The 20,844-nt window shown below is 40.9% G+C and overlaps 1 protein-coding gene and 1 pseudogene across 6 annotated transcripts in view; both read left to right on the top strand.

Annotated features, from left to right (window-relative positions):
* ATP11C (ATPase phospholipid transporting 11C) overlaps nt 1–20,844 on the top strand; it is a 169,078-nt gene that overhangs the window by 25,052 nt on the left and 123,182 nt on the right. The window lies entirely within an intron of this gene.
* On the top strand, nt 1,163–10,632 carry LOC138986426 (craniofacial development protein 2 pseudogene; annotated as a pseudogene).

The raw sequence follows: 20,844 nt of genomic DNA, 5'->3' as shown, positions 1-20,844 counted from the left end.
TCATCATGAGACTCTTTAGTTCCTTTTCACTTTCTGCTGTAAGAGTGGTGTCATCTGCATATCTGAGATTATTGATATTTCTCCCAGCAATCTTGATTGTGCACAAGCACAATCCAGCTTGTGCTTAATCCAGCCTGGGATTTTGCATGATGTACTCTACGTAGAAGTTAAATAAACAGGGTGACAATATACAGCCTTGACATACTCCTTTCCCAATTTTGAACCAGTCCATTGTTCCATGTCTAGTTCTAACTGTTGCCTCTTGACAGGTTTCTCAGGAGTCAGGTACGGTGGTCTGGGATTCCCATCTCTTTAAAAATTTTCCACAGAATTTTGAATCCTGTTCCTTCGTAGAACAAGATTTAAAAGGGCATGTATGGTTTTACTTATTTATTGCTCTGTACCCAGAGCCTCTTTGCAACCACATGGACTGTAGACTGCCAGGCTCCTCTGTTCATGGGATTCTCCAGGCAAGAAGAATACTGGTGTGGGTTGCCATTTCCTTCACTAGGAGATCTTCCTGACCCAGGAATTGAACCTGTGTCGCTGGCTGGGCAGACAGATTCTTTACCACTGAGCCACCTGGGAAGTCCCATAATTCCCTCTGATATAGGTAAATCCTGTAGGCTCAGGAGGGCCGAGAGGAGCTACTCCATGTTCAAGGTCAGGAGGGGTGGCTGTGAGGAGATACCCCTCGTCCAAGGTAAGGAGCAGCGGCTGTGCTTTGCTGGAGCAGCTGTGAAGACGTACCCCACGTCCAAGGTAAGAGAAACCCAAGTAAAATGGTAGGTGTTGTGAGAGGGCATCAGACGGCAGACACACTGACCATAATCACAGAAAACTAGCCAATCTGATCACACGGACCACAGCCTTGTCTAACTCAATGAAACTAAGCCATGCCGTGTGGGGCCACCCAAGATGGACAGGTCCTGGTGGAGAGGTATGACAGAATGTGGTCCACTGGAGAAGGGAATGGCAAACCACTTCAGTATTCTTGCTTTGAGAACCCCATGAACAGTATGAAAAGGCAAAATGATAGGATACTGAAAGGGGAACTCCTGGGTTGGTAGGTGCCCAATATGCTACTGGAGATTGGTGGAGAAATAACTCCAGAAAGAATGAAGGGATGGAGCCAAAGCAAAAGCAACACCCAGTTGTGGATGCGACCGGTGATAGAAGCAGGGTCCAATGCTGTAAAGAGCAATATTGCATAGGAACCTGGAATGTCAGGTCCATGAATCAAGGCAAATTGGAAGTGGTCAAACAGGAGATGGCAAAAGTGAATGTCGACAGTCTAGGAATCAGTGAACTAAAATGGACTGGAATGGGTGAATTTAACTCAGATGACCATTATATCTACTACTGTGGGCAGGAATCCCTTAGAAGAAATGGTAGCCATCACGGTCAACAAAGGGTCCGAAATGCAGTACTTGGATGCAATCTTAAAAATGACAGAATGATCTCTGTTCGTTTCCAAGGCAAACCATTCAATATCACGGTAATCCAAGCCTGTGTCCCAACCAGTAATGCTGAAGAAACTGAAGTTAAACGGTTCTGTGAAGACCTACAAGACCTTTTAGAACTAACACCCAAAAAAGATGTCCTTTGCATTATAGGGGACTGGAATGCAAAAGTAGGAAGTCAAGAAACACCTGGAATAACAGGCAAATTTGGCCTTGGAATACGGAATGAAGCAGGGCAGAGGCTAATAGAGTTTTGCCAAGAGAATGCACTGGTCATAGCAAACACCCTCTTCCAGCCACACAAGAGAAGACTCTACACATGCACGTCACCAGATGGTCAACACGGAAATCAGATTGATTATATTCTTTGCAGCCAAAGATGGAGAAGCTCTATACAGTCAGCAAAAACAAGACTAGGAGCTAACTGTGGCTCAGATCATGAACTCCTTATTGCCAAATTCAGACTTAAATTGAAGAAAGTGGGAAAACCACTAGACCATTCAGGTATGACTTAAATCAAATCCCTTATGATTATACAGTGGAAGTGAGGAATAGATTTAAGGGACTCGATCTGATAGAGTACCTGATGAACTGTGGATGGAGGTTCATGACACTGTACAGGAGACAGGGATCAAGACCACCCCCATGGAAAAGAAATGCAAAAAAGCAAAATGGCTGTCTGAGGAGGCCTTACAAATAGCTGTGAAAAGAAGAGAAGTGAAAAGCAAAGGAGAAAAGGAAAAATATAAGCATCTGAATGCAGAGTTCCAAAGAATAGCAAGAAGAGATAACAAAGCGTTCCTCAGCGATCAATGCAAAGAAACAGAGGAAAACAACAGAATGGGAAAGACTAGAGATCTCAAGAAAATTAGAGATACCAAGGGAACATTTCATGCAAGGATGGGCTCGATAAAGGACAGAAATGTTATGGACCCAACAGAAGCAGAAGATATTAAGAACTAGTGGCAAGAATACACAGAAGAACTATACAAAAAAGAGCTTCATGACCAAGATAATCACAATGGTGTGATCACTCACCTAGAGCCAGACATCCTGGAATGTGAAGTCAAGTGGGCCTTAGAAAGCATCACTACGAACAAAGCTAGTGGAGGTGATGGAATTCTAGTTGAGCTATTTCAAATCCTGAAAGATGATGCTGTGAAAGTGCTGCACTCAATATGCCAGCAAATTTGGAAAACTCAGCAGTGGCCACAGGACTGGAAAAGGTCAGTTTTCATTCCAATTCCAAAGAAAGGCAATGCCAAAGAATGCTCAAACTACCACACAATTGCATTCATCTCACACACTAGTAAAGTAGTGCTCAAAATTCTCCAAGCCAGGCTCTAGCAATGCATGAACCATGAACTTCCAGATGTTCAAGCTGGTTTTAGAAAAGGCAGAGGAACCAGAGATCAAATTGCCAACATCTGCTGGATCATCAAAAAAGCAAGAAAGTTCCAGAAAAACATCTATTTCTGCTTTATTGACTATGCCAAAACCTCTGACTGTGTGGATCACAATAAACTGTGAAAAATTCTGAAAGAGATGGGAATACCAGACCACCTGACCTGCGTCTTGAGAAGCCTATATGCAGGTCAGGAAGCAACAGTTTGAACTGCACATGGAACCACAGACTGGTTCCAAATAGGAAAAGGAGTACGTCAAGGCTGTATATGGTCACCCTGCTTATTTAACTTATATGCAGAGTACATCATGAGATACGCTGGGCTGGAAGAAGCACAAGCTGGAATCAAGATTGCCGGGAGAAATATCAATAACCTCACATATGCAGATGACACCACCCTAATGGCAGAAAATGAAGAGGAACTAAAAAGCCTCTTGATGAATGTGAAATAGGAGAGTGAAAAATTTGGCTTAAAGCTCAACATTCAGAAAATGATGATCATGGCATCTGGTCCCATCACTTCGTGGCAAATAGATGGGGAAACAGTGTCAGACTTTATTTTTGGGGACTCCAAAGTCACTGCAGATGGTGATTGCAGCCATGAAATTAAAAGATTCTTACTCCTTGCAAGGAAAGTTATGACTAACCTAGATAGCATTTTGAAAAGCAGAGATATTACTTTGCCAGCAAAGGTCCGTCTGGTCAAGGCTATGGTTTTTCCACTGGTCATATATGGATGCGGAGAAGGCAATGGCACCCCACTCCAGTACTCTTGCCTGGAAAATCCCATGGATGGAGGAGCCTGGTCCGCTGCAGTCCATGGGATCGCTAGGAGTCGGACACGACTGAGGGACTTCAGTTTCACTTTCATGCATTGGAAAAGGAAATGGCAACCCCCTCCAGTGTTCTTGCCTGGAGAATCCCAGGGACGGGGGAGCCTGGTGGGCTGCCGTCTATGGGATCGCACAGAGTTGGACACGACTGAAGCGACTTAGCAGCAGCAGCAGCAGCAGCATGTATGGATGTGAGAGTTGGACTTTGAAGGAAGCTGAGTGCCGAAGAATTGATGCTTTTGAACTGTGGTGTTGGAGAAGACTCTTGAGAGTCCCTTGGACTGCAAGGAGATGCAGTCAGTCCATTCTAAAGGAGATCAGTCCTGGGTGTTCATTGGAAGGACTGATGCTGAAGCTGAAACTCCAGTACTTTGACCACCTCATGCGAAGAGTTGACTCCTTGGAAAAGACTCTGATGCTGGGAGGGATTGGGGGCAGGAGGAGAAGCGGACGACAGAGGATGAGATGGATGGATGGCATCACCGACTCGGTGGACATGAGTTTGAGTGAAGTCCGGGAGTTGGTGATGGACAGGGAGGCCTGGTGTGCTGCGATTCATGGGGTCGAAAAGAGTCGGACATGACTGAGCGAGTGAAGTGAGCGGAACCCAGAGCCAGTGTCTGGTATAGTCCTGGGCATAGGAATAAATGCTTAAGAATTATTTATTGCTGAAGAAAAATGGCAAAATATTCCCAAATCATGTAAATTTTGTTTTAGGTTTTATTTTGGTGTTTACATTGATCCTAGGTGTTTTTTGGGTTTTGTTGTTAATATTTCTTTGTAAGCTTTGGGTCTTAGTTGTGACACACAGGATCTTCTTTGGGTTATGCAGGATCTTTTGTTGTGATGAAAGGACTCTTTAGTTGTAGCACATGGGCTCCAGACTTTGCCGGGTTAGTTGCCCCATGGCATGTGGGATCTTTAGTTCCCCGACCAGGGGTGGAACCTTTTTCCCCTACATTGCAAGGCAGATTCGTAACCACCAGACCACCAGGAAGGTCTGAATCCTAGGCTTTTTAAAGTTGTTGAAATGTTTACAAAAGATAAGCATCAATGCACCTGGAAGCTGTTAGAAATACGAGGCTCAGGTTCTGATTCAGACCTACTGTATCAGATACTCTGAGGGTGGGGCCTGACGGTCTGGTTTAACAGGCCCTCCGGGTGATGCTGATGCTGAATAATGTTTGAGAACCAGGGTTCTATAAAGATACTGACTGAAGGTTGATTGTGGCTATGTAAAATATGAAGTGCAACTTAAACCTACTTTTGAAATTAGGTACATTGTTTCTAATCAATAGCAGGTGTTAATAAACCACTTTTCAGCTGTCATCCTACGCCAGCCCCCATTTTATCAACTGTTGTCTCAAGACATCAACTGAAATGTAAACAAGGTCTGCCTGATCAATCAGCCCAAACCTGGACTTTAGAAATTACATAGTATTTTTCAGCCTTCACCAGCCTGAATCTAACTTTTATCTGGGCTTCCCTGGTGGCTCAGACGGTAAAGCGTCTGCCTGCAATCCGGGAGACCCGGGTTCGATTCCTGGGTTGGGAAAATCCCCTGGAGAAGGAAATGGCAATCCACTCCAGCACTCTTGTCTGGAAAATCCCATGGATGGAGGAGCCTGATAGGCTACAGTCCATGGGGTCACAAAGAGTTCGCCTTGCAATTCCAGGAAATGATTGTAGAACTGATAATGCTCATGATTCTAGTGTTGGAGTGCTTTACTTTTATTTATTGTGGCCGTACCACACAAGGAATGTGGGATTTTATTTCTCTGACCAGGGATCGAACCTCTGCCCCGTGCATTGGGAGCACAGAGTCTTAATCACTGGACTACTAGGGAAGTCTCAAGAGCTTGTTTTTCTGAAACAAGTAACATCTTTGTCACTGAGTGGTGCCTTCACCATTGTTTTTTTGGTGTCTTAAGTTTTACTTTAATCAGTAGACAGGTATATGTGATTTACATGTTTCAAATGCTTATAATTGTGAAATGTGTTTCAGCTGATGAAGGGATTTGAAAGTAAAGTGGCTATTTCAGTGAATATTCGTTCTGTGGAAGTTAGGGGAAGTTAGGTGGTTTTGCAAATACTCCTGTGTCCAGCTGTTGCCCACATGTACTCTTATTTCTTAGCCTCCAAGCATCTGTTTGCCTGTAGCTGTTCTTAGAATTTAATTGCCTGCTAGCTAAAACCTCTATGAAAACATTTGGATAGATAGAGTGGCCCAGGATTTTCTTTTGCTTGGCAAGAACTCACTTGCTAAAATGGTTTTTAATATGTTGGTACCTCTCCACTGTGCTTCTGCCAGAATAGATGCAGCCCAAAAGATTTGCTTATCTTCCTAACTCCTTTTTTAATATCTCATCGCAGTGACTGAGCTTTTGATCTGAAGGGACAATGACAATCCTGCATGTGCTTTTTGCAAGTTCTGATATTTTAAGAACTGAGAGCTTTGAAAAAGAGCACTGCTTTACTTCACAAACTCAAGGCTTCTTCAAACCAAATAATATACAGCATATATCATAAAGAAGGTTCATTCCTAGAAATCACCAGATTTGAAGGGAGTGAAGGATGAGGGAGAAGGAATTAAAGCAAATGACAGTCTTGCTCAGAGACTGATGACCAGGGTTAGCTCCATAGGAACATTGTCTCCAGCAGCCCCACTTATTCTTTTCCTCACCACATCCCTAATTCATGTCCTTGGCTCCTAAAATACACTTAAAACACTTCTCAGAAAGATTGTTCCAGAGTGAAAGGCACATAGAAACTAAACAATAAACTTTTTGCTGAAATTAGCCTTGAGTATATTATTAGTGGTTTTGGCTTCTAGATTGACTCTTCAATAGACAAAATAGCAAGCCACATGCCTCATTATAATTAGGTATATTTCAAATAACTGAAGATAAAACATCTGTTGCAAGGCAGATGGGAAAAATTGGGGCATTTTTACCTGCGTACATTTATTAACCCAAGTTTTGACTAATAAGGTCTAAGGGGACTCCGTCCACTTGAGAGACATGCCCCAAGAGAGTTAAAGAATATTTAGGTTTAGACTCTTAATTTGTTAATGTTACTAATATCTCATATGTATATTTGTATCTGTACAAATAAGTATGGAAGAATCCCACTTAGTTTTAGAATTTGTTTTAAATTTTTTTTAAGTAAACTTTTCATTTTAGCATAGTTTCAGATTTATAGGAAATTTGCAAAGATGGTACAGAGAGTTCACCCTTATTATCTTATATTAGTAATGATGCATTTGTCACAATTAATGAACCAATACTGTTACATTATTACTAACTGAACTCCATACTTTATTCACGTGTCTTCACATATTCACGTGTCTTTGCTTTTTCCCTAATGTTCTTTTTTCTGTTCTAGGACCCCACCTAGGATACCATACCATAATTAGTCATCCTGTCTCCTTGGACTCCTCTTGGCTGTGACAGTTTCTCACCCCTTTTTTGGTTTTGATGACATTGACTGTCTTGAGGAATACCACCCAGGGATTTTGTAGAAGATCCCTCAAATAAGATTGGTCTGATGTTTTTCTCAAGATGAGGTGCAGATTATGGCTTTTGTGGAAGAAGACTGGAAAAGTGAAGGGCTGTCCTCATCACATCTTATCTGCCATGCGTAGTGTCAACATGACTTTTCACTGATGATGTTAATTGATCACTTGGCTGGGGTAGCATTTGTCAGGTTTCTTCGCTGTGAAGTTTTTTTTAAAAGAGATTTTTCCTGGTTTTTCTACCTCTGTGATTCTGGAGGGGAATATGTTTTGTTTCATTTATTCATTCAACAGATGCTGCTGCTGCTGCTAAGTTGCTTCAGTTGTGTCCAACTCTGCAACCCCACAGACAGCAGCCCACCAGGTTCCCCGTCCCTGGGATTCTCTAGGCAAGAACACTAGAGTGGGTTGCCATTTCCTTCTCCAATGCATGAAAGTGAAAAGTGAAAGTGAAGTCGCTCAGTCGTGTCCGACTCTTAGCGACCCCATGGACTGCAGCCCACCAGGCTCCTCCATCCATGGGATTTTCCAGGCAAGAGTACTGGAGTGGGGTGCCATTGCCTTCTCCATAACAGATGTTACTTTGAGTTAAAGAAAACATGGTTTTAGGTAAATTTTAGGGTTTTTTCCCCCCAAGTCCCACTCTATGGATTGGAGAAATGAACCTTATTTAAGGCATAGCCAGTACTTTGTAGGTAACAAAAGTTGATTAAGGTCAAGTTGTTGGTGTATGGTGTATATTTGTTTAGCTTTTCTAAATATACTGAGTTTTTCAACAAAATTCTGTTTGACCACTGATGAATATTGTTAAATAATTTAAACCACACTCTTCAAATATTATGACATCTTAATTATTCATGATTTACCAGTTTAAATTAGACTTTGTTACCTTCTCTTTTCACTCATTTCGTATTCAGAAGTAACAGTGGAAATGAGACCCTTTCTATCTATCTTCCCAGCTTTTGTTTAAGTACATAGGATTATATAGATATTAGGGATCAAGCACCCTCCTACTTATTTACATTCCTCAAATGCTAGTCACTGTAATGGATTCTGATCAGAAAGTACTAGGAAGAGAAGTCACCAGAGAATCTTGTGTTGAATTTTTTTAGGGAGTTTTGATATCAAGGAATGAGCATGCAGCCGATGAGCCTCTAGGATGAATTTGATTAATTCTCCACAGCAGCAAGACCTCAGAATCAGATGGTGTTGCTTGAGGCTTTGTGTTGCTTTGGAGTTGGATAATCTAAATTGTATGACCTCTAGTGGATTTCCATTCTGTCATGTATCAACCAATGTGTATCTGTGCAAATGGAAAGAGATTTTCTGTTGGGCTGTGTGTGAGCTCAGTGGGAAGGGTTAAAAATTAGGAATGAATGCGTTTAACTCAACTTTGCTTCCTAATAACAGACATCTCTACCAGAATTGATGACACTGCAAACACGAAAGGAGCAGACACATCTGGGTGTTATCGCTGGCTCTGCCACTACCTGTGTAGTTTTTGGGGTAATTTTTTTCTGTGTCTCCCCTTGGTGGCCCTCAGATTTTCATCCATATAGTGGGAGTGGATAGGCCAGAGCATTGCTTATACCCCCTTATAAGTTTGTTGTTCAGAATGGGAAACAAGAGTAGCAATATGGGCTGTCCGCCCAATTCCATGGTATGATATGAGGCAGTGCATTAGGAAAAATAGATTTCTAGGTAATACATATGAGCCGTAGAGCTTTTTAAGATCTATATTCTGGACTAGGGAAGTGGTAGGTAGAGAAGATGGTGATGGGTGAACAGAGACCACTGTACACTGAATTCCATAGTCCTTGTCCTTGGTCCTTCCTCTGTTACAGACTTGCTATTTCTCTTTCAATGCCAGTCTCCTCTGCTCATGGCCTTGCCTTAGGCTGTCTGTTGTCAGGAGGGCTATGAGGGCCTGTTGACTTCCCCGTCTTCACTTCTCTCCAGAGGACAGAGTTGGGGCAGGTCAGCCCCGAATGAGGCTTTGGGCCCCAGGCTGTCCTGAGTTGGAGAAAATTTGGAAACCTCAGCAGATCAGCATGTCTGCTCGTGCCATTCTGACTGTGTGTGCTTATGTTTTTGTAAGGCTGCTCTTGCCTAGTTCCTTGTGATTAAGATTGGCCTTGTATTCAGTACTTTCGTGCAGAACCTGGGCCCCTTGGTGAAGTCCTTGTCTGGGTACAGTGGTTGGTACCTTAGTTGCTCTAAGGGTAGAAACATGCTTTCTTTTAGCCACGCCTCTCAGGGACTTGAACTCTGCCTAGGTCCATGCTGATGTTTGGGGCTCTGCTGCCCATTGTTGATGAAGATGCTCACTGTCCCAATTGCTTTTTACCAGATTTACCTGTTATCATATTGTCTGCTTTCTCCTTGCTGAGTATCCTGATGCTCACTAACTGATCACCTACCTATCTGGACCTCTGCTTGATGCTGCCCACTCTCCTTTTCCAATCACACTCTCTTGCCTGCTTGCATTTCCTCCTAGAGCTTGCTTCTGAGTCCATCTCCAAGCACCTTCCCTCCAGTATGGAAGGACAATGGAGCCTGATCTACCATACTGCCTGCCTTTAGAAGCTTAATTGTGACAACAGCTTTTTCCATTCTCTTTGAAAAATTGATCAGCTTTTAGCTGCCTCAGTTGTTTTTTCCCCTGATATCATAAACCCACTCTTTGCCATTTTTATTGGATCACTTCTTTTGTCTTTCTTTAGAACAAATCTCATGTATCCCCATTTCAGCCACTTGTTACCTTCGCAGGAAGAGGCCTCAAATCATAAAATCTTTCTGTTGGAAGAGACTTTCAGAGACATCTAGTTCAGCTTTCCGTGTGATGGTAAAATAACTCATCAGTTATTTTTTTGATGGCTCTCAACTGGTTTCTTGGGCCCAAAACTATCAACTCATTCATTTATTTATTCAGTCAACACAGTTACTGAAGGTTTACTTTTAGCCAGGCGTTGCAGGTGTGTGTGTGTCTTGTTTGTCACCATTCCTGTCCTCAGGGAGCTGCTACTCTAGAGGGAATAGAGAAATAAACAATCATGATTGCTAACTAGAGACCTGTAGTGGGTGTGGGGGAGGGGTCATTTCTTCTGCAAGACTGAAGGTTGGTTCTGGAGAGGTTCTTTCTGTTGCTCCAGTTAACATCAGCTTTCTGGTCCACCACTTTTTCAGTTGCTCAGTGAAGAGAGGAATCTCCTTTCTGCCTCTGTCTATCTTTGACTTGCCCTTGAGACCATCTTTCTAAATGCACACCTTGGTTTGTTACTTCCTTGTTAATAGGCCCCCACCCTCATTGTCTTCACCCAGGAACAGACATCTGATTCTTGGGCACAACTTGTAAAGCCTTCTGGTTCATGCCTACCTCTCCAGTCTCATACGCACCATTTTTCATCAGGCGCTTAGTGCTCCCAAATTTCGAGCAGTTTCCTGGCTACATCATGCTTGTACTTCTCTCGTATATGTTGTTCCTGCTACTTAGAATGACTGCCAGTCTATCTTCACCATAAACTCCAGGGCACTGTAAAAGCCTGATGGAAAATGGTACACAGGGAGGAATAAATCTCAACTCTACCCTTTTCCATTAAGTTGTACTTTGACCTTTTGGCTGCTATTACACCATATGTACTCCACCCCTGCCGCCCAAAGATTGTAAACTAGACCAGGCAGTTATCTCTGTCTTTAGCCTTAGCAAAGACTGGCCCAGAATGGGCAGTCAATAAATACTTGTTTGGTGAATGGATAAGTAAAGAAATGAGTACAAGTTTTCTGTGGTGTCTGTATTCTACTTTAGGTCTCCCTTGGAGCACTGCAGGTGCTACTTAAAAAGACTCCTACCACAGTTTTGACTGTAGCTCCCTGCCAACCTATGACCACGCTCGCTGGCTTAGCCACAACCAAACACCTGCCTGCAGCTATCACCAAGTGCTTAGTCACTCAGTTGTGTCTGACTCTTTGCAACCCCATGGACTGTAACCTGCCAGGCTTCTCTGTCCATGGAATTCTGCAGTCACGAATACCAGAGTGGCTTGCTGTGTCCTCCTCCATGGGGTCTTCCCAACCCAGAGACCTATCACCAAACAGCCTACCCAACAGGGAGAAAGACCCTTCAGGGGTGGGGGGAATGATGGACAACTCTTCACCTTCTCCCACCTGGCAGCCTCTGCTGCCAAGATAAGCTGTGTCTCTTCACAACTCTAATCAAGAGAAAGAAATTGTACAAAATGAAATTGGCTTCATTCCTGTTTGATAAATCAGAACATTTGTAAACTGAGGAGAATTAGTACTTGAACAAGTTCCTGTCTTGTTAAGCAATCCTTTAAAGAGTCATCTACAAACTCAAGCAATTGGTGAGGACAGTTAATGGCCATTTATCATTTTAAGTTGATGTGTTTCAAATAAGTAGCAAATGGAGTATTTTGTTCCTAAATTACACATTTAGCACCTTCCTACTAGAACCCCCTTTGTACATAATTATATCAGTGAGCAGTGAAAGACACACAAAACTGTCATGAACTTTGTCCTCCTTATCTTCCTCTTCTTTAATTGTGGATCTTAAACTTTTAGTCAAAACCCAGCACTTTTAGTTCTATTAGATGTAGATCTCTGCCTGAAATAGTCAGCCATTTCTGAGATAGTATACCTTTTTATTTTAGGTTTATTGTGATATAACTTACATAAAGTAAGATTCACCCTTTTTAGGCATGTACAGGGCTTCCCTGGTGGCTCAGATGGCAAAAAATCTGCCTGCAATGCAGGAGAACTGGGTTCGATCCCTGGGTTGGGAAGCTCCCCTGGAGAAGGGAACGGCTACCCACTCCAATATTCTGGCCTGGAAAATTCCATGGACAGAAGAGCCTGCCAGGCTATAGTCCATGGGGTCGCAAAGAGCTGGACACAACTGAGCGACTTTCACTTTCAGGCATATACAAGTCTATGAAGTTTGACAAAATTATGTAGCTCATGGCCACCACTGAAATCAAGATAATAGACTTTTCTGTTACCCAAAGTGTTCCCTCATGTTTCTTTGTAGTCAGTCTCCTATCTATATTGCCAACCTTGGCAACCACTGCTCTGATTTCTGTCACTGTTGTTTTGTCATTTCCAGAACCTCATTTAAGTGAAATTAAAATATGTAGCCTTTCGAGTCTGGCTTATTTTGCTTAGTATAATGCTTTTGAGAGTCATCCATGTCATTGAATTTATCAGTAGTTTTCTGCCTTCTATTACATTCTTTATGAATGTACAACAATCTGTTTATCCTTTCACCAGTTGATGGCCATTTGGATAGTTTGAAATTTGCAGTGATTATGAATAAAGTGGCTGTAAACATTTGTAGTTTAGCTTTTGTGTAGATATATATTTTTATTTCTTTTAGGTAAATACCAAAGAGTGGGATGGCTGGATCTTATGCTGTGTTTTTCAAAACTCTCTTTTTCAAAGTGACTGTGCCATTTTTAAAAAATTTCAGTCTGTGGCTTATCTTTTTATTTTTATTTCTTTCAAATTTTCTTACTATTTAAAGAGCAAAATATTTAAGTTTTTATGAACTTCAGTTGATCAGTCTTTTCTTTTATGGTTCATGCTACTTCTGTCCTATATAAGAAATAGTTACCAGACCTAGGATCATGAAGATTTACTTCTATTTTATTCTAAACGTTTTGTAGCGTTCGGTTTTATGTTTCAGTCTATGATCCATTTCAAGTTGTATGTATACCGTGAAGTTTGGGTTGAGGTTCTTTTTTAAAAATCTTGATATGTCCCATTGTTCCACCATCATTAGTTGAAAGACAAAAAGACTGTCATTTGTCTGTTGAATTAAATTGACATCTTCATCAAAAATCAGTTGACCATATATAAGATACCTCGTTTTTTTGTACGTTGCTTTATTGCACTTTGCAGATACTGCATTTTTTACAAGTTGAAGTTTTGTGGCAATCCTGTATCAGGCAAATCTGTCAGCTCCATTTTTTTCCAGCAGCATTTGCTCCCTTCATGTCTCTGTACCACATTTTGTTAATTTTCATCATATTTTAAACCCTCCACCAGCAAAAGATTACAATTTGCTGAAGACCAAGTTGATGGTTAGTATTTTTGCAATAAAAATAAAGTATCTTTTATTTTTATTTTTTATTTTTCAAGGAATGTACATTTTAATTTTTTTAGACATAATGCTATTGTACACTTAATAGACTACAGTATAATGTAAATTTAACTCTTATATATGAACTGGGAAACCAAGAAATTTGTGTGACTCACTTAATTACAATATTTTGTTTTTTGCACTGGTCTGGAACCAAACCCACAGTATTCTCCAGGGTATGCCTATATATATACATGGATCAGTTTCTATTCCATTGATCTATGTGTTTATCTTTTTACCAATATCACACTGTCTTGAATAGTGTACCTTTATAGTAAGTCTCAAAATCAGTTGTTTTGAATCCTTCAGCTGTTTCTTTTTCAGACTTGTCTTGGTTATCCTAGATTGTTTTCCCATATAAATTTTAGAATTATCTTGTAAATTTCTCAAGAAGAAGTTGGCTTAGATTTTATTGAGCATTTACTTCAATGCTGAATTAGGGATGAATGGAATCTATAAATTGATTTGGAAGAGAATTGCAGTATTGATGATGTTGAGTCCTCTAATCCATGAACACACTGTCTCTCCAGTTACTTATGTCTTTGATTTCTCTCATCATTGTTTTTTGTAATTTTCAACATATAAATCTTATAATACTTTGTTAGATTGGTTCCTGAGTATTGTGTATTTATTGGTTCTGTTGCAAATGGTGCTTATCCAAATTTTAGCCTCCCATTTGTTCATTAATGTATCTAAAAATACAGTTCATGTTTGTGTAGTGGTCTTAATGTTTTCCATCCTTGGTAAAGTCACTTACTAGATCTAATTTTTTTTTTTTAAGATCTAATTTTTTTATGGATTATTTTGGATTTTCTACTTAGATAATTGTGTTTTCTGTGAATAAAGACAGTTTTATTTCTCCTCTCCAATTTTGTGTATCTTTATTTTCTGTACCTTACTGCACTAGGACTTCTATCTAGTAGGATGTTGAATGGGAATAGTAAGAATGGGTTCCTTGCCTTGTTCCTGATCTTAGGGGGAAATCATTCAGTCTTTCACCATAAAGTATAAGCTGTAGGTTTTTTCATAGATGTTCTTTTTCAGACTGAGAAAGTTCCCTTCTATTTCTACTTAAGTGTGTTTTTCTTTAAATTGTGAATGGCTGTCAGATATCACAGTTTTTTCTGCATCTATATAAATAAACATGGATTTTCTTCCTTGAACTGTTGATATTGTGAATGGCATTAAGTTAAGAATTATGAACCTCACATGTGTAGACCAAATCCCAAATGACTATAGTATATTATTCTCTTATACTTCATGGATAAAAATCATGGCTAGATGCTGCATAGTTGTTGGCAATTCCTGAACATATGAGTGTTACATAGGTTACTAGGACCACTTCCATCCTTGCTAACTTTACCTATGATACAATGCATGTAGAGTGCTGTTCTTCATCTTTATTTGATCTTTCTGCTATCAAAAGGGAGTGAGGGGAAAGGCAACAAATATAATGAGTGTCTATGTATTAATACTAGGCAATGTGTATGTTAATTTAATCTTAATTGGAGATTGAGGTCCAACAAGCAGTTCGTACCACTAAAGTCTTGGAGCTGGTCGATGGCACACTCAGAACAGGTTTGTTTTGTAAAAACCCATGATAAGCCCAACACATTTTAATACCTCTCCCTGGAAATGAGTGCCTGCATGTGGCAGCGGACAGTCAGGGCAGGGAACCAGGTACTGGGTGGAAGACTGCAGGGAGGGTGGTGGAGGAGAGACTGATTGAGATTAGGAAAGGGAGAAATGTTCCACCACCTTTCATTGCCATCTAAAAACCTGGACATTTTTAGATATCTTGGTTTGCATCATATCTCTGTCATTTATTTGATTTGTGGCACATTTATATCTCTGAGACTCTTTTTTAAAATTATTATTATTTGAATTGTAGACTGTTAACTTGGGTTGTTAAGAAGAATAAAGTGCCATGCACATAGAATGTGCTCAATATGATGGTGTCCATTACTATCCTCATTACTGATTTCCTACCATTAAACGCACCTTATAACTGGAAATAATTTGGTTTTGGAAAGTGATTTATGTAGTTTAATTCTTTTGCCAAAATAGCCTAGAACAAGTCTTTTTTTTTTTTTTAAAGAATGGACTTGGTTTCCTCTACTTTTTACCCACATCCCAAGTCAAAACAATACTCACTTTACTAAATCAGTTTGCAAGTTTGATTAAAACCTCCTGCTGAATGCTTTGGGCTTTGGAAATGATTGCGTGCATGTGTGTCTGTACATGTGATCTGGAAGTGGTTGTCTCGGCCCCGAGTACTGGAGAGACCACTTTGATTTTACATGAGCAGCCAACCAATGTTAGCCAGCTTGAGTCCCTTCGCTCATGCAGATCTGACAAGTTTCTGAGTCATCAAAACTCTCTTCTCTGACAAAAACCACTTCAGGCTGTTTGGAGGTAATGATTCCTTTTTTTGGTAAAGTTATTTTGGTTATCATAAGTAGAGCCCAACAGCTTCTTCTGTATTTCGTCAGTCAGGTCAGGAGGTAGCAGTGAGAAAAAGGCTGACACTTGAGAAAGGACATCAGGCTGTCATCCAGTGAGCTTTCTACTGCCCACACCTAAGGAGGGTTTTTGGCTCTAGTATCACCAATCCATAGCCTTTTGGGAATTGATTCTCATTATTCTTTGATTTCCTAGCCGTACACTTCCAACTGAAAATGCTGTTTGACAGACAAAAGGAAAGGAAAATCAACTGTATTTTGAGAATTTGGGGGATAATATCATACCATCCCTTGGTGTTATTGCAAATCAGGATTGGCAGTCAGTAGTCCTCTTTTTTAAAAAAACAACTTTATTGAGGTGTGATTGTTATACAGAGTGCTACTGCCCATTTTTAATTTATACAATTTGATGGATTTAAACATATCCATATACCCTTGAAATTATCACCGCAATCAGGATAATATACATATCCATCATCTCCAAGAAAGTCTCCTGCCTTATGTTTATTTGTATGTATGTGTTAAGAACTCTTGAGATCTATCCTCTTAACACATTTTAAGTGAAAATGAAGTGTTTTACATTTTACTGTATTGTCATATTACATATTTATATGATACATAGTGTTTTACATATTACATATTGTCAAAGCACCTGCATCTTAACCACAACTTCTAATTTAATTTACACCTTAAGTACAGTAGGTCTTATTTTTACTTTATGATGAAAAAATTGACCTAAGGGATATGTTTTCCCAAAGATCACCTTTGGATATTGCGCCAGTACCCAGAACCCAATTTTGAATTTTTTCCAGTGTTCTTTGCATAAGACCTCTGGCCCTTAAGCCTGATCTGGCTCTCTAAACTTTATTGACCTAGTAAACTGTTTGAAAACTAAATGTTTAATGACTACCTTTGCCCCCACAATTAGTATCAACAAATGTGACTGATGACAGCTTCAGAGAGAGTTCATGAAACAAGTAGCTTCATGGAGATAGTTTGGAGAAGACCTTCTGCATTTCATATGTGTAACTTTACCTTTCTAGACTGGTTAGAGACTTCCAGCGTCCAAGGAGGAATGTTCAAAGGCTGGTCATTAAACTTTTGGGACGGTTTTAATTAAAATGTTGGGTAGTGAGGTAAGAGGCCTTCCTGGTGGCTCAGACCATAAAGAATTTGCCTGCAATGTGGGAAACCTGGGTTCAATCCCTAGGTTGGGAAGATCCCCTGGAAGAGGGCATGGCAACCCACTTCAGTATTCTTGCCTGGAGAATCCCATGGACAGAGCAGCCTGGTGGGGTACAGTTCATAGGGTCGCAGAGAGTTGGACACAACTGAGTGACTAAGCACAGCACAGTGAGGTGTGGCCAGGCTGGTAGATTTGGTGCAGCCTCTTGAGTTTGACTTTGTGTTAAATACTTTTCTAATCATTATAGGGACATAAAGATTAAGGCGAAACAAACCAAAGAATAGTATTCTACTCTTTAGACCTGACAAGCCAACAAAACAAGATGGGAACATAGACGTGATTCCATTTTGTTTCCTCCAGTCCATTCGTTCTGCCAGCAAGAGAGTCTTTTGAAAGCACATGTCCTTCCCATAAAATTTTCTGATGGTTCCCTGTTTCTCAGAGGCCCAAGTCCAAGCAGGACAGAAAAGGCCTTCTTTTATTTTTCCAGCTTCTTCCTCCATACCCACTCCTCTGGCCAGGATTGCAAATCTCAATACCCTGGTGACCTTGGTTGGACTATGAATGAGGCAGGCGAACTTTGTGCCCAGGCCCAGTTCTGTCCTCTGCATTCTCACTCGTGTCTTGTTTCTCCACAGGTGTCACTTGAAGGGACACAGGTTTCTTCATTTGTAATAGGGGGATCAATATCAGCACCTCCATCCTGGGCTTGCTGTGAGGATTCAACCAGAATGCATTCTGAGGGCTTAGACTGTGCCTGGCATAGCGTATTTTATTATTATTATACAATAGAAGAAGCAAGGGTGTGAGGGTAAAATCTTAATATTTTTAGGTGCTCGGAGCACACCTTGATTTTTCATGCCTCTTGGTTACTCATGCTGAGCCCTCTGTCTAGAATGCTGTGTTAGTCTGAGTCCTCTTAGAAGGAGAAATTTAGGATGAAACAGACAAGGATTTTATAACCAACCGCCTGTGTGAGAGATGTGACAGGATGAGGGATGGGAAAGGTGGGCGTGCCCATGATGCCAGTCCATGATGCAAGTCTGACCCCTAGTGAAGAGGAGACCGAGTAGCTTGGGTGAAAGCTGTCTAGACTGCTGTACAGTTGAAGGGAGGTTCAGAAAAGCCTTTGGGGAGTCCCAAAGTCCAAAGGTCAGTACAGTCCTGCCCCTGCTGTGCTCAGTCATTGGTCAGGTGCAACCCATTGGAAGTGGGCCTTTGGCACAAACATTAGGATGAATTTCTGAGGTAGCAGCTCAATTGTGCACCCTGTCATTGGAGGCATTCCTCTTAGCCTCTGTAAGTGCCTTTCCTCTTGTGTTGAATTCCTCCTGCCTGTATTTAAAGGACCAACTTTAAATGTTTTCTCTTCTAGGAAACTTTTCCTTGAAAGAAATTCTCAGCATGTCAGATGATGGGCCCACTGTCTACAGTGATCATTCCCAAATCTCTGCCTTGTTAATTTTTGATACACTTACTTGAACCCCTGCCATCTGAAAAACTAGTAGGTGTTCAGGGAATAATCTTTTGAAGCAATGAATGAGTTGGTAGGACTTGGACAAGCAGAAATAAGGGAGAAGATAGTTAAGGCAGAGTGAACTGTTTGAGCCAAGTCAAATAAGTATGTCTTGCCCCAAAACTGTCATTTTAGGGAAAGCATATTATGATGCAAAACAGTGGGGGCAGGTTTTTTTTCCTGGCAGTTGAAAATGATTCATATTTGAGAACTTTGTTAAAAACAATGTTTTGAGTATTTCCTGAGAGATTTCTTTCCTGAGAGGAAACGGCGTTGATGGAAATGGAATTTTACTGCTGCCAGGAAGAGTATGATAAAGATCAAATCTCTTACAACTGCTACCAGAATAGAAATTTCCATAGAGCAAAGAGATTTAAAAGGCCCACCTAATGGCTCATAGGTATTTAGTGTTTAGTGCAGCTGAACTGTAATTCCATAATGGAATTGGACCAATTTTGACAATCCAGTTTGTAACATATGAATTAGTGGAGACTCATTCATTTTGACATTTGCTGAAGCTGCCAGATGTTGGCCATATTTCTGATGAAAGGAAACAGGGAGCTGGCCAGGATCCCAAATCTCAGTGTCACTACCAACCGCCTGCCTCTGCTACATGTTGCCAGAGGAGGTAGACATGCCAAGGATAAGGTTTCAAAAATCACTATTAGCAACGGGAGGTTTAGCTCCTAATCCGTATGTAATGTTTTGCCCTGGTGACTTGGGTCGGACTACGTATGAGGCAGGCACTCCTTTTTGCCCAGGCCCAGTTCTGTCCTCTGTATTCTCCCTCATGTCTTGTTTCTCCATAGGTGCCACTTGAAAGGATGCACGTTTCTTTATTTGTAAGAAAAGGATAATGTTGGCACCTACATCCTGAGCTCACTGTGAGGGTTCCACCAAGTAGATATGCTGAGGGCTTGGACTGTGCCTGGCATAGAGTATTTGTTCAATAAATGGTAGCTAGGTTTTATTATTATTATATAGTTGAAGAGTAATTTCCCTGGTGGCTTAGTCGGTAAAGAGTCTGCCTGCAATGTGGGAGACCTGGGTTCGATCCCTGGGTCCAGAAGATCCCCTGGAGAAGGAAATGGCAACCCACTTCAGTATTCTTGCCTGGAGAATCCCAATGGACAGAGGAGCCTGGTGGGCTACAGTCCATGGGGTCACAAAGAGTCGGACATGACTGAGTGACTCACTTTCACTTTTTCATAGTTAAAGAAGCTAGGGTGTAAGGGTAAAAATCTTAATATTTCTAGGTGCATATTTTAAAAGTTGGTGAGGGCCTATTCTCTAGGGTCATGGGCTTTTCTGGCCCATTCTGTAATTAATCTCTCTCACACAGTTGCTGGTATCCAACTCTTCTCAAGTAAGAACAGTTCATTTTGGCTTTTACATAAGTAAAATCGCTTACTCCTCCACTGTGCTCTGACCTAATAGGGAATACCTTTCTTCTCTTTCTCATTGGCCCATCTCTCTCACCTTCAAATTTCTATTATAATTCTTCTGTAGGTTACGTATACCTAATATGCCCCAGACACATGAATGTAACGGGGCTGCATGGTACAGTCCCCTCCTTTGACTTTTGTTCATCAGGTTGGGAAGCTCTTTGACCCAACAGCCATTGCCTTACAGATCTTTTCTTCCCTTTTAGTGGAATAGTTCACTTGGTATATTAGCCATTTACTTCTGTCTTTGACTGCTGAGTTATTGATTTCACTAAAGAGCTTCTCCTTTATGTATGTTTATACACATCTCTTTTTTTTTTTTTTGAATTATGAAAGTGTGATAACACATTTACAGGAAACTTGGAAAATACAGAGCAAAGTTACATATAGTTCCACTATATATTACAGGTATTTTTTTAAGTAGTTAAATTAAGATTTTTAGTTGGAGTTTCAGTATCATCCTCAAAAATTAATAGAACAAATAGAAAGCTGGGCCTCCCAGGTGGCACTAGAGGTAAAGAAACTGCCTGCCGGTGCAAGAGACACAAGAGACATGGGTTTGATCCCTGGGTCAGGAAGATGCCCTGGAGAGGGAAATGGCAACCCACTCTCAGTATTTCTTACCTGGAGAATCCCATGGACAGAGGAATGTGGTGGGTTACAGTCCATGGGGTTGCAGAGAGTCAGACACAGCTGAGCACACACACGATACTACAGGGCAAGCATGTTTAAAATCTCCATCCAGGTAGATCATAAGCCTTCCCTCCTTCCAAAATAACCGTTATCATGACTTTTCAAGTAATTATTTTCTTACAGTTCTTAATCAAAAGCGTGCTTTTTAAAATTGTTACTCTTGCCTATCCAGT

This window comes from Bos mutus, chromosome X (genome assembly GCF_027580195.1).
Source record: "Bos mutus isolate GX-2022 chromosome X, NWIPB_WYAK_1.1, whole genome shotgun sequence".
NCBI classification, from domain to species: domain Eukaryota; kingdom Metazoa; phylum Chordata; class Mammalia; order Artiodactyla; family Bovidae; genus Bos; species Bos mutus.
Note: the sequence above shows the minus strand (reverse complement) of the source record. Positions and strands in the feature narration are given on the sequence as shown.